The sequence below is a fragment of the Hippichthys cyanospilos genome, chromosome 17 (assembly GCF_059441005.1).
Source record: "Hippichthys cyanospilos isolate Australia breed blue-spotted pipefish chromosome 17, RoL_Hcya_1.0, whole genome shotgun sequence".
Lineage (NCBI taxonomy): Eukaryota > Metazoa > Chordata > Actinopteri > Syngnathiformes > Syngnathidae > Hippichthys > Hippichthys cyanospilos.
Window position 1 is genome coordinate 3,432,501 of NC_142385.1, and position 14,989 is coordinate 3,447,489.

The following is a 14,989-nucleotide window of genomic DNA, read 5'->3' on the forward strand; positions in this document are numbered from 1 at the left end:
GAGGAGAAAAGTCCAAGGGCAAAATATTTACTTGCTATTGTTAGTATCTACTACAGCAGAGAGGAGTGCGGCAGCAGCAGACAAAAGGTTGAATATTGACGATATGAACTCAAGATGGACATACGGCCATTACTTTTAGTTGGCCACAGATAAAGACAAGAAGAATATAATGGTAAGATGCACTTTGTGCGCGACACCTAGAGCTTTCCAGTTCGCCAAATAGCACCAGTAATTTGACAAACCATGTAGAGCGGAGCCATAGTAAAGTGAATTTAGCACAAAGAAAACGTGGAGGATTTACAGTGGGTATAAAAAAAAAAGACAAAATTATCTTTCTCTTGGTCTGTTGCTTTCAACAGTGGATTCGCCAGCATTTCGAAACTTTGGTAAGCAAGGTAAGCTAGCCAATTTTCACTGTACAATTGCTAAAAGCTATAAGTAGTTCTGGTCAATATGGATCAAGATGAAGCATACAACAACTCATGTTAAACAAACCTCCAAACCTTTGAACCGAGGATCACCCCTCACTTGCGAAAATGGATTCCAGAAAGTCATTTGGCCTATTAGTGCATTATTACATCAAGATTAACCTCGTACAATTAGGACTTAAATCTCAAAGTATGTCCCCCCCTCCCCCACCCGCAATTTCAGTGTGGTCCTAAAACGCAGTTGAAAAACTGATGTGCAACAACTAAAATCTGCTTTCAGGCAGACAGAATCCAGAGAGTATCATAGATGCTTTTTACATATAAAAATGCCAAATGAAAAACATAAAGGTGCCAAAAAGATGACATGAGTCTTAGCTCTCAAATATTCTATAGTGAGAGAGGGTGGGGGTGTGTCTTTGGTTTCTGACCTTCTGCCTGTTGGAGCCCTGCTGTCTGACAGTAGTACAACATGTATGAGAAAACAGCACCGGCCGAAATCTATGTGACCAAAGCCGACTGAGCACATTGCCAGAAAAACTTGACAGACCAAAAGAGTTGGTTTCTTACATGTGCCAGAGGTCTGATGACAGGCCGATACTGATGGAAGAGAGTTTGGATTACACAAACTTTCTTCTCCATCCTCACAGATCCCGGCAGCCCATCCTGTCTTCACCCATCAGGCGTTGGGCAAGAAATGCACTCCGTGTGAGTGTGTGTTCTCTCTCAGGGCTGTGAAAGATCATTTTTGTGTTACAGAGAGGCGAGACAGAACACATCATATGGGAGAGGGTTTGTGAGAGCATGTGTAAGAGTGTTACGTCTGCTATTCGACCCTAAGGAGGGAGTGTGATGAGTTAAAAAAAAAAAAAAGCAAAACACGATCCAACTTGCACACTCCCTCTTCTAACCTCATCAGAACACACACACCATACACATACACACAGAGGCCCACCTTTAGGTACAGCATTGAAATAAGGTAGAAAATAACTGTTCTGTTACATTCCGCATACATTCATTTAAAATAATATTTTATTGGTCCATACGTCTTTGCATTTAGCTTTCTTATAGGGACAAATTGTTCACATTTACTGTAAAGTACAGGTTAAACTCAAGGCCTGATCCGGCCCACCACATCATTTTATCTGGCTCGCTAAATGCTCATTATGACATTATATTTCCAGCTAAAATACCACATTTGCAAGTTATCTTCCATTTTTACACACTTTGGGGAGAAACAACAATCATTTTTTTCTATTAACAATGGTTAAAAAGGAAAAAAAAATGGCTTATGAAATAACATGGTCATGAAAACAACAGAAACTGCCTTTACTGTATGTTTAAAAAAAAAATCTTGCCATACATCACAAGTGTGTAACAAACACACTTTAAATAATGTTCGATTCACTGTCATTCTCTGACAGAGACTACTATAATGTTGCCCACGATAAAGATGAGTTTGACACCCCCACTGTCAAGGATTTTAGTACTCCAGCAGTCTACATATTGCTGACATTGAGCAATATCTTCATATCCATGGCCAAAATCATCGTTCAACCATAATCATTGAATTGTAAAACATACCAAGCCTTTTTTTTTTTTTTACACTTTCAATTGGTTGATAATTTGGAAAAATATATAGCCACTCTTTTAGACTGATCAATACTAAAGATCTGAAAAAATGTCACCAAAATGTGACCGATGATTTTAGCCCAATGCCGGCAGTATGGCATTCGCATGCTGATTGCAAAATATGTGTGGTAAGTGAGCAGTGGTGTTAAGGTCCCTTGAGAAGTGGGTACAGTGGACCCCCGGTTTACAACGTCCCTGCCTTACGTTTTGTTTTTTTTTTGTTTTTTTACCGCAACGTTTTTTTTCCCCTCTTTACGCCATTTCTTTTGCCTTACGACACCTCCAACGTGGCGGCTCCGTGAGTCGCTCCACGCTCATGTGTCTATATACGGGTCACTGCTCACATCACTACAGTGCTGGTCTGCTGTTGGTCGGCGTCACGACTCCTTAAGATACTGGTCTACTATTGGTCGGTGTCCCGGAATCACTAAGTTGCTGATCTGCTATTAGTTGGCATCACTCGTTTCATAATGGTTGAATGGTAAGACTTTGTTCGAGTGTGGGTTATTACAACATCATATTTTTTGTGCATTTTAGTGCTTAATTCAACTTTAATTGGTTAGCCATGTGTCCCAAGATTGCTAGTGATGTATAAGCGAGCGTAAGAAGAGGATTTATTATTGGTTTGGATTGCCCGCCATATGGTGAATTCGAGTTACGATCCCATCCGTGGAACGGATTAATCTCATAAACCGGGGGCCCACTGTATGCTCCAAATTTAACCCTTTTTTTTTAATTAAGAAAAAGGATTGGATTGAAAGGATTGTTTTAGAACCTGTGACATACAGGACAACTCTAAACAAAAATCTGTTGGGTACGTGAATGGTTGTTTGTCTCTGTGTGCTCTGCAATTGGCTGGCAACCAGTTCAGGGTGTCTTTCACCTCCTGCCCACAGTCAGTTGGGATGGGCACCAGCAAGGCTGCGACCTTTGGGAGGATAACAGCTAGAGAAAATGGATGGACGTACAGTATAATTAGGAGCAGTTTGTACATATGGTATTACACAAGCAAGATGGATAGATGTAAAATGGATTCTTCATGAGGCATGTTTTGTTTTTTTTTAGACATTTTTTTGAAGTCTTCAATGCAATTTGCACTCCACAGGTTTGACTAGTCATTATTGATTTCTACCTAACAAAACAAAAACCAAAAATGATGCATCTCACTGTCTCTCTCACACACGCCGCTGTTATCAAATCAGTCATCAGCAAGACCCCTCTTTCCATTACCGATCTGCATCACCAAGTGGATGATGTTGTGGTTATTGAATGTTATACTTGGGAGCCCTTATTTAACATCCATCCATTATCTGTAGCTCCTTATCTTCACAAGGGTTGCTGGCTTGCTGGTGTCTATCTCAGCTGTCTACAGGCAGTAGGTGGGAGACACCCTGGACTGGTTACCAGCCAATCGGCATGGCACACAATAATAAACAACCATTCACAACTAAGGACAATTTAGAGTGTCCAATACACCTGCCATGCATGTTTTTGGATTGTGGGAGGAAGCCGGAGTGTCGAGAGAGAACCCACTGATGCATGGGGGGGGGGGGGGGGGGGGGGGGGCACACAGGGAAGCCAAAGCGAGCTGGATTGGAACTCATGACTCCGAACTGTGAGGCGGACATGCTAACCACTCTTCCACCGAGCTGCCTTTGTTTAGCATAAAACAACAAATTTAAGAAAAAAAAAGTACAAAATGTTAATAGTAGCTTTGTAAAAAGACAGCTAAATAGTACAACAGTAAAATATTTGTCTCAGAAATTAATATATTGTTTACAACAAAATCAACATTCAAAATGAGGGTTTACCAGTCAAAATCTCCACATTTGCCACAGTTCCCGGTCGAACTAGCACCACCTCTATTCTGCTTCTGATTGGTCAGTCAGAATGCCCAAAGTTAACCAGTGAGTACCAGCCAATTAGAGAGAGAAGAGTCACGGTTTCACCAGACTTGAGGGTAAAGAGGCTATCCACAGTTTTTGGATCGATCTGAATACTTTTATCAATTCTAAAATTGAACCCTCAGTAAGAATACATCTCAGACATGTTCTTCTTGGACCTTCAAATTCTGATAAAGTGGACTATAAAAGTATATGTTGTCAACCTTCTCTTAATTTTAGCAAAGTTTCATGTTCACTGTGTACAATTTGGAAATCAAAGACCACATTTTGCTGTATTTAAAGGTATTATTGATGTATCTGAATGTTTTTCTTTGAACCCCAAAGCTACTTTGACTAGAAGATTGTGAAAAGACTGTGACTTGATTTAAGAAATGACGTTGAGCTAATATTATTTGTACAATATTTTTTTGACTTTATTGTATTTGTATATTTGAATTATTCTGTTACCCTTTTACCCTCTTACCAGTTCTTGATTATTTATGCTTTATTATTACTTTTCTAGTAGACTTTAAATCCATGTTATGTACTGTTTGTGTACATTGTCGTTGTTGAATAAAGTTGAAAAATTTTTTTAAAAAAGGAGGCTGTGGGCAGTTGGATATAACAGAAACATGGGATCAGGGGAGGTCAGAAGTGGATATATGCAATGCTTTCTCTAAGGCTTTGTCTCCATTTAACCGCCCTATTTAAATCTGCATGGTCTCCCTCTCGTCGTGGTTGTTTAAAAAAGTCGCTGCTATATGAAATTCGCAAGTTCAAGACAACTGCAGACAACAAAGTGGTATTTTAGCCGGATACTTAACGTCATAATGAGCATTTTGCGGAACACATAACAAGCATGCCAAGTCGCTAGGCGGCAGTAATGTCACAAATTCTGTCCAATCAGAAAGAACTTTCGCTTCTGACGTATCCAATCAGAAAGAACTTCCGCCTCTGACATCACCAGTATCCGTGTCTTTGGCGGGGAAAAAAAGTAGCGTGATGACGCAGATCTCCGTTTAAACTGTCTACACTCAACCACGAAACCGGAGGCTTGGTCTAATCTCCATTTTGGCTGGAAGTTTTGAAACATTCGGCTTTGATGAAAAAAAAAAAGACTGAGCAAATAGGGCAAAACGGAGACATTTACTGCCCGTTTGCAAGAACCCCGGCTAGGTGTAGACAAGACGTAAATAAAGTGGGTATACCGCCGTATACCCTCCACTACACCAGTGAGAGATGTTTGTCAGTTGTTTGCTCAAAGGAACAATGTGTAAGATTGAGACCGTTTTTCATTAGTTTTCATTAGACAGTTGTCCGTAGCTATCTGGATAATACTGCTTTTGTCAACATTATACATTACCGGAGGAGTGCCACCCCCATGTAATATATTTTAATATCTAGACCGACGGTTATATTTAAAACATACTGTTGGTTGTTAAGAACACGTTTAATTCCAAGTTTTTGAAATTTGTAATCGTTTAACTTATTCTTTTTAAATGAAAATTGGTCTAAATCTTACACATTGTCCCTTTAAGGCAATAAACATCAAAGTCCTGAAAAGGAGTAGCTACATATTGACCAGTTTTGTGAACTCAATATTTTCTCCCTGAGAGATCATTGTCTTGACTAGTAGGGCTCACTTGACAGTTTCTGGCTTTTGTTTTGTAGACAGCTAGGTTGAATGGATTTTCACCATTTAAGTTCAAGAATGTGACCCTTTGCCCCCCAACCCTTTCAAAAAAAAAATAAAAATAAAAAATTAAAAAATAAAATTAACAGTTGGTTATCAGTCAGGCACCATGCAATGAAATGCCCACACCATGGTTCAGGTCCCCATTATTCTTACTATTAGTGTATTTTTATTATCAGGATTATCACTGTTATTTGTGTTGCGCATTGCTTGAATAATGTCATTAATTTTACAATTGCATGCATTTTGGAAACTGCTGAATGCTGATGCTGTTCGATGTTTACCACTGTTATCTCATGAGATCTATTGGAAAAATCAGATTTGTTTTAAATTGTCAACAACTCCATGAATAAAAAAAGGAAGAAAAAAAAATCTCTGATCTGGTTTGCCCCAGTTTGTGGTAATTGCGGTCGACTTTTAGTGCTTGCCAAAGTGCGCAACAGGTAAGCCCCGGGATCTGTGAGCTTCCTTTGATGATGATCTGAGCTCATCACATGCCTCTGAGCAGAGCATCAATCCTTATTAGGTGTCCCGTGAAAGCCAGCACATTAAGCACAGCCACCATACTCATCTTTTTTATCATTGATGTACCCCCTGTGAAATATTTTTGCCAGCAAAATACAAAATACATGCTAAGTACATGCTAGGAGAGAGAGAAAGAGAGAGAGGAGAGAGAGAGAGAGAGAGAGAGAGAGAGAGAGAGAGAGAGAGAGAGAGAGAGAGAGAGAGAGAGAGAGAGAGAGAACTGCTGTGCTGCGCCATTGTCTGTTTTAATAAACTTGGAAGTACATTTAGGTTTGTTTGAGTCAGAGGATAGATCAACCTAAGCTGATCTATTTCATTTCTGGCTCATCAGCTGAAAACTTTTGTCACTATGAAAATGCACATCTGTAAATAAATGGACAAAATAAAGGCATGCACCGCTTAGCAATGATGTCACCATAACACAACTTAGCAATAAGTTCCAATTAATATACTCTTTATTTAAAAAGAAAACTGTGCAGTTCCTGTCACGGCTTTAATGGCATTGCAGAAACTATTAAAATCTCACATAACCCCTGAAGAGGTACTCGTACCCCCATTTGAGAATCACTGCAATACGGTATTACTTAGTACTTATATTCTCTTATACTCACCACCCCCCCTCCCAAACTGGTCTAACAAATTTGAAAAAAAAATTGCGGTACTGTACAGTAAAACTCCTCTACAACAAAACCTGCATGTGCAAAAAAACAAATCCCTTGTGTGAAAAAGAAATCCAGGCATTGAAGCCTTTCCCTCGTACATCCTCATACAAGGAAAAAAATCCCCTTGTTCCATAATAGAAAATGTATTATTCCTGCATTTGCATTGCGCTGAATTTCACTACAGCGAAAACAAGCCAGCAGGAAAAGTCTAGCTTGGTTTATTCTTGACATGCCGGCATGCATTTTGCAGCATTGTATATTCAGAGCGGCTTTCCCCTACAATCAGATGATATTCTCCCATACTATAGGTGGCAGTAAATTGACTCTACAGCATGGGAACAACACTACTCTATACCATAGGGAAAGAATCCTAGTTGATTCAAACGATCTCAACAGACTCCTCATTTCTCCCCAACGTGGTGTTCGCCAGGAGTCGTTATCGGTATTTTGATCATGTTATTCCTTTTCAGATGAATCATAAAGCTGTTTTTATCGGCAAACTTCCATAAGCAATAGTTCCTTCGCCATGTTGTCCATTCGGGAAAAAAATCAGGAGGATACGTGTTGTGCAAATCTGTTCTGAGCGGAATACGGGCCGTGGCTGCCGAAAAAATGTTATTAGAACGCATGCACCCACATGGAGGTTAAACCAAACCAACACTTGAAGACAGGATAAAAATAATAAAGATGAAAGATGGATGAAGCAAAGTGAAAGACATTATGCAAGAAATTTATTTAACGTATTTTTTGGACTATAAGTCGCACCAGCCAAAAAATGCATAATTAAGAAGGAAAAAAACATATATAAGTCGCACTGGAGTATAAGTCGCATTTTGGGGGGGAAATGTAAATATAATGATAAAATATATGGCGCGTGTAGATACAGCGGCCGCTCCGCTAGCTCGGCTGCTCGCTCGGTCGCTAGCACGACCGCTCGCTCGGTCGCTAGCACGACCGCTCCGCTTGCTCGCTCCGCTCGCTCGGCCGATCGCTCGGCCGCTCGCTCGGCCGATCGCTCGGCCGCTCGCGGCAGGCCGGCTTTCTCGGCCGGCTCGCTCTTCCGACAATGCGTTGTTTTGTTCGTCAAACAAGTGTTTGTCTGATAGTTTTTCCAGTCAGTTTAAGCCACAATACGTGCACAGTCGACGGGTCTTCTTACACATCCGAAGAAGCAAGATTTGCCAAGTTTTAAACACGGAACCGGAGAACTAGCTAAGGGAACTGGGGCTGCTACGTCGGCCTGCTAATTCACCGGACTCACCTGCTAACCCTGCTACCCACTTTTAAACAACGCCTCCAACTCGGGAGGTAAACGTTTCGCCACTTCCTCTTCGACATCGCTTACGTCAGACTCATCGGTGCCATTTTAGTTCAGCCCTTCTCAGTTGTTTTTATAAATTACTGGCATTGTTAAAATGATTTAGTTCAGCCCTTCTCAGTTGTTTTTATAAATTACCGGCATTGTTGAAATGATTAACACAGACCTAGGGTGCCCTCTTGCGGTTTAGTGTGAAAATAACATGTGAAATGATGTATTAATGTGTTGTTAATTTCACACATAAGTCGCAGCAGAGTATAAGTCGCACCCCCGGCCAAACTATGAAAAAAAACTGCGACTTATAGTCCGAAAAATACGGTAAGTATGCAAATGAATGCTAATTGTAGATTTGGCAATTTTTTTCTAAATGTTGGATGGTTTTGTTTTTAACTTCAGTCAGATTGTAGAGTGCACAACAAGTTGTTTTTATGATTCTGTCTGAGACATAGATTTACTATAGTGAAAATATAGTGTTGTGAAAAATATCTGGCTGCAAATACGATTTTGTTGTAGAGGACTTCGCCTGGAGTTACTAAAATTAGCACAAACTATTTCAGGTCAGTGTTTTACCTCAAATTAATTTGCAGAGGTGGGCACTTCGTCAGCACTGCTGGACTGCCTGTCAGTCCATGATCGTTCGATGCCTGTTTTGGCAAAGAATGACGGGAATGCTAAAAAAAATAATAATTAAATTTCATCCGCAGCAATTTTCATCCGCTGTTGTAATCGACCGTCAGCCCGCTACACAGCTTTTTGCTTCCTCAATTTTAATTAAACTAACTTGGATGATCAATTTATATATTGCTGCATTTTTATAGTACAAACTGTAATAAGTCTACAGTTAATGTGACAATAGTCACTTCAAAGCACAAGCAAGTTGTGGAGAAACATGTTCAGTTGCGTGAATAAAGAAGGTTGGTTCTATTCACTAACTGTCATTCACAGCTATAATGCAACTGACTTTACCGGACATTTATTTGTAGTTGCTCCCTTTTTCAGTCCTGGTTTCAGATATCTTGGCGGTAAAAGCATTCTGGGAATGCAAAAGAAATTTGTCTTGGTGTCAATTTTCTTGCTGGTAAGAGCAATCTGGGAATGCAGAACAAATTTGCACTATTTCTCTGATTGGCTGTTGGCCAGGAAATGCAAGATAGAAGTTTTTTTAAGACATGATTCCACAATTTAAGACATGTTTTAGTAACCTCAGAAATACTTTGTTTTACTTGTGTATGTGACAAATGAAAGCCTTTAGACAAATTTAGGCAAATGTTAATTAAACCGTCTTCTATTGTCGTAGGGCAGGCAGTTATATTTGAGAACAAACATCCACTGATTGAATGTCTCATGTTAAGCATGATAATGCCAGCCAATGGACATGATTGTTGATTGCACTCCTGTTCCCTGCGTTTCTCAAAAGTGGGATATTAAACATGATGGTATTATAGCCCAGGGTTAAACCCCTTAGCTGGTTTTATTCTTGTGTTACACTGATATTACTTCGTTATGTTTCAATTGCAGCACAGTATAACTGCAGAACCACAGACATGGTGTCAACTTTAAGTGTAAATACTAAAACAGAAAAAAATAATTAGTATGAGTGCAGACAGGATTAGTCCAGCACCTGACGAATGACGGACCGGAAAAAAAAGTCGTGTCGCCATCTAGTGGTGACGGAAGGTTGGGCTTAAATACACAGGCAGACTAACGATTACAATTTCGCCTGGCTCGAAAAAACGACGGACTGACCGTGACGAAAAGGAGGCGGTGCTCTGACAAATGACGAATGTCAGACCAGTAAATAAAAATATAAGATGCCCACTTCTTTTTATTTGTATTCAGAAGTTAATTTGTAGCTACAAATATTAAATACTATTTTGAATACACCATAACTCTGCCAGACTGGCATCTCTGGTTTTCCAAAAACAAACATTTCAAGTTTAACCAAGTATTATAGCTTTTCTCTATGGTAGCTTTATGGAAATTTATGAGTTTTGATATTCAGTTTCTCTTTTGGAGAAACCACTAGGTTGTCCTTCCGGATGTTTAAGTAGACATTCTGCCATTCTAGGAAAATCAAGATTACATATTTAATTAAATCATTCTTTCCTCTCTTTTTTCATTGAGCCCCAGCCTATATATACTTTGCTGATTTCAGAAGAATGGTATTGCCACACCCTTATGTTATTAAAGGGTTTCTTCAGCAGAAATTTACTCTGGGTCAATGTTATTTCCCTTAGAAAAGCCTGAAATATTTCAGAAGAAGCAGTTGGGTGGTGGAGGTGGCCCTGTACTTATCCAGTCTGCCAAACATAATATCACATTTAATTCCACCGTCATGGGTCAATAGTAATGTAAACCTCAATTCCAAGATTTAATTTTGGAACATATGAAGATACAGTTGCCAAGGTAACTCGGGGCATCAATCTGAGCTTCATCGTGGAATAAGAAAGACATCATTTTAAAATTTTATTCCACACCAGACAACAAGACATTGTGCTTTAGGGAGAATAGACAACAAGACATTGTGCTTTAGGGAGAGTAATCAGCTACCTGCAGATCTCCATTGCAATTCAAGAATGTTGTTTCATAGTAACATTTGAATTATTTCACCTTCCCACACAATGTGATATTCAAGGTGGAGATATTAAAACAGCTTAGTGCAAAAGGAGAAAAGCAAGTCTGTTTTGACTTTTACTCTACAGTCTTGCTCTGGTTGCTTTGTGGGACAGGTAACATGAATTTAATAAAGAGAAGTCTTGAAAAGGGACATAATTCAACAAAAAAATGAAGCAGAAGAATACATTGTTACGTGAAAGCACAATGTACTGTTATTAATATTAAGATTGTAGAATAATAAACAGGATAATCATAAGTAAGTTTAAGTAAGTAAAGTAAGTTTTAAAATTGTTAGCTTTAGACCACAAGTGGCCTTGAAACTAGAGTAACCCCTTGAAATGTGTCAGCTCCATCCTCTGAGAAATTATAGCAAAATGTGACAACCCCATGAGCGTGTAATATTTCAAATGTATTATTTAGAATATTTTGTTTTGAGATTTGGGGGTTTAGTTTTGTGCCATTAAAGTTCTAGCTTTATCATACAATGCTAAGCCAAAAACAGGTGTCCTTGCTATGAACTAAACAACAACAGTGATTCAGAAATGAAGCCTCATAAACTGACTTCATTTAAATATACAGTGGTTCCCATTGTTTACGACGTAACTGGCTTACATTTTTTTCACTTTACGATGTGGACTGAAACGTTTTTTTGTCCCCTCGTTACGAGTTTATTCGCCTTACTGCATCACCAACAACGACAACTTCTCTCGCACAGCCATATTTCAAACTTGGCGGTAAATGTGGCTGCGTATGACTGTGCGTGTCACTAAGATGCCGATATGGTATTGGCCAAAATCTCTCCCACAATGCCAGAGGTTGTGCATTCCCTCAGTTCAGATATGTGTTGATCTCTCTAACTTTTATCCGTTAGCCATAGGGCCGAAAATTGCTAGTCAACCTAAAGGGAGAAGTAAGGAGATGATCATGATAGCAACGAAGCAGGAAAAAAAATACGAAGAAGTCGTTACCCTCGCTAGGGAGTATGGCCGTAACCAGTCGATAAATGGTACAATTATCAGGAAGCCATTAAAGCAAGCAAGTCTTCTAAGGCCATGGCTGTCCTTTCCAGTGGAAGGACCTCAGTCAACAACAAGATGGAGAGGTTTCTTCTACTATGGTTTAAAGAGAAGGAAATCGCTAGTGATACACTCACACCAACAGTAATTTTACACAAGGCATGTGGCATCTTCGCCGAGCTGGTGGGAGCCCAGAGAGACAAGGGAACATCGCAGCAAGCCCACTCAGTCGTTATGCATGGAGAGGTGGCCAGCTCTGAAACCCTCGCATTTTTTGCAAATGCAAGTGGGGACTATAAAATTAAAGCCCTACTGGTATACCACTCGGAGAAGAGAACAAACTCCCTGTATGTGTATGTATATATATATATATATATATATATATATATATATATATATATATATATATATATATATATATATATATATATATATATATATATGAAGTAAGAGGATGATTGATGGCAGGAGATAATAAAAACATATGAAGGAGGCGCACGCATAGTTAACCTTGCTAGTGAGTATGACCGTAACCGCTCGGCAATCTTCTAAGGGCAAGACTTTCCTTGCCAGGAGACGGACCCCGGTCAACAACAAAATGGAGAGGCTTCTTCTATTATGGATTAAAGAGAAGGAAATTGTCGGTGATATGTTCTCATTTTAGAAAAGTTCTCGTTTAAGAAAATAAATAAATAAATTCTGCGGGTTGGTCTCTGCTCCCCTCCGCCTCCACCCAGCTCAAGTTACGTCGCCCCAAAGGGAAATGACATTTTTCCTTTGTATATTTATGTTATTTACTTTAACAGTACAGTAGATTATGTTACTAATTTTTAATATGTGTATAAAGTCGTGATGTTTTTACCTAAGGTTTTTGCACGCGTTGCACGCATTCACTAATTAACATAGGTTTGGATTGCCCGTCATACGAGCAATTCGAGTTATGACCATAGCTGCTGAACGGATTAAGTTCGTAACACGGGGGCCCACTGTGTGTGTATGTGTATGTGTATGTGTATATATATATATATATATATATATATATATATATATATATATATATATATATATATATATATATATGTATATATATATATGTGTGTATATATATATATGTGTGTATATATATATATATGTGTATATATATATATATGTGTGTATATATATATATATATATATATATATATATATATATATATATATATATATATATATATATATATATATATATATATATATATATATATAACAGAGGTGCACCAATTTTCTCTGCATGCTTGTGGTATTTGGGCTGGAGATGCAACATAATCTTCAGATTTAACGCTGGCTCTCTCTTGTGGTCAGTATGAGAAATGTAGCTGACAATCTAAAACAAATTCTTTTAATCATTACTGTCTAGGGATGATTATTACTAGTATTTAGTGATGAACAAAAAATGTATTAATTTTAAAAATGTAATAGGAATCAAAATAACGGCCAAATATGTTATATTAAACGTTTTAAAAATTAGATTGATTAATAGATTTCACCTGCGGTCAAAGCAGACAGGATGCCACTATGATTTTTTAGCTACAATAACCGAAGGAGAAAAATTTGGTGAAGCGTAATACAATTCGCGTTTTGAATTTGGGTTTATGTCTTGTGTGCAGGTGAGATTCCTGTTTATGTGTATTTTCAAACAAAACCGGAAGACATAGAAGAACAAGAAGTGTTGTATGCCAATTGTAAATGAAAGGAGAATGAAGAAAAGGAGAAGAAAAAGAAGAAGATAGAGTTCCCGTCAGCACAGAAAGCAGTAAAAAGTATCAAAACACGAAGCAAGAAGATCCGTTTGGGAGTTTATTTGCCATCTAACTGGATGACCAGTCATTCAATCATTTAAAGCCACCTATCACACACAAAACATATTGAGCAACAAGCCTTACCATGGCTCTGCTAGATGAAGCGAGCTGATGAAAAATCATGGTCTGTTATGGCACGGTGGGAGAGTGGCTGTCTTCCAAATGAGAAGTTGTGAGTTTGACCATTTTGACTTTGTTGAAGTCTCTTAAGGCAGTATCAGTGACTCCTGATACTCTTTAATCAGTCGGTCATTGTCAAGCGTTTTGAGTACTAATAGAAGAAACGCGATAGAAAAGTTAAAGTCCTTTGGGATAAGTGATGCTGCCCTCACCTGTTTTCTACTTGACTGGCAGAATAGGATAGGATAGCTTTATTGTCATTACACTTGCTCAAGTACAAAGCAACAATATTCAGTCAAATAGGCTCGAACCGTCCAACAGACATGCAAAAGCAGTAACATGGGGAATACAGAACAGTAAGGCCTGTCGGCATGCAGCCGCTGTGCAGCCCTCTGAGATCATTGATTAGAAAGGAAAAACACAAAGGCTGAACAGGGCAAAACGCGTATTCTGCCATTTCCCTAGCAAGGGCTATAGCATAAGCTTGGGGAAAAAAAAACCTTGCACTATGCATAAACAAAGAAACATCATCACATAATTTGGAGACATACATGTCAGTGTGTGTGTGCGAATTCTCGCCCCTGGCACTGAAAGAATTGCTTGCTTTGAAGTCACTTCTTTCATGTGCGGGTGTGCTGTTGATTTGAGATATGAGTTGGGATGTCATTAAAACACCTGTTGCTGTCGTCTCCATTGACTGCGTCTACAACCCCAACCGCTACAAGCTTTCCGAGTCGGATAATACATAAAATGAAAATAGTTCTATTCTGTCCTCAATGTGAGTCAGAATACAAATTGACAGCGAAACAGTCAAGAGAAATAAAGAGGCTGAAATACATTTGATATGTTTACTGTTGTGTTCAATCTCTGTTATATTTTGTAAAAATGAAACAATACAAAAGTACAGTTATTCACGATGGAGACAAATTAAACATTTATACATGGTGAAATATTCTAAAAAGCATGTTGCATAAAAGAAAATCAAAACACAACTCACAAGCGATGCTTTTGCGGGCGCAAACAGCAGGTGGAAGTTACGAAGAACACTGGGAGCCATTGAGCGAAAAACGAAGCGAAACAAGAAATCCAGTGTGGTGTTCAGTTGATGTCGTCACTGCCCCCGTGAGCCAGAGTAGTAATGTGATTATATCAGCCTATCTTAATATAGCTTGGAATTAACTGAAATAAGATCAATTACTCAAAAATGCCTGAAGAGGGAGGCAACACAAACACAAAGTTCATGATTTTGGGGGCAACCCAT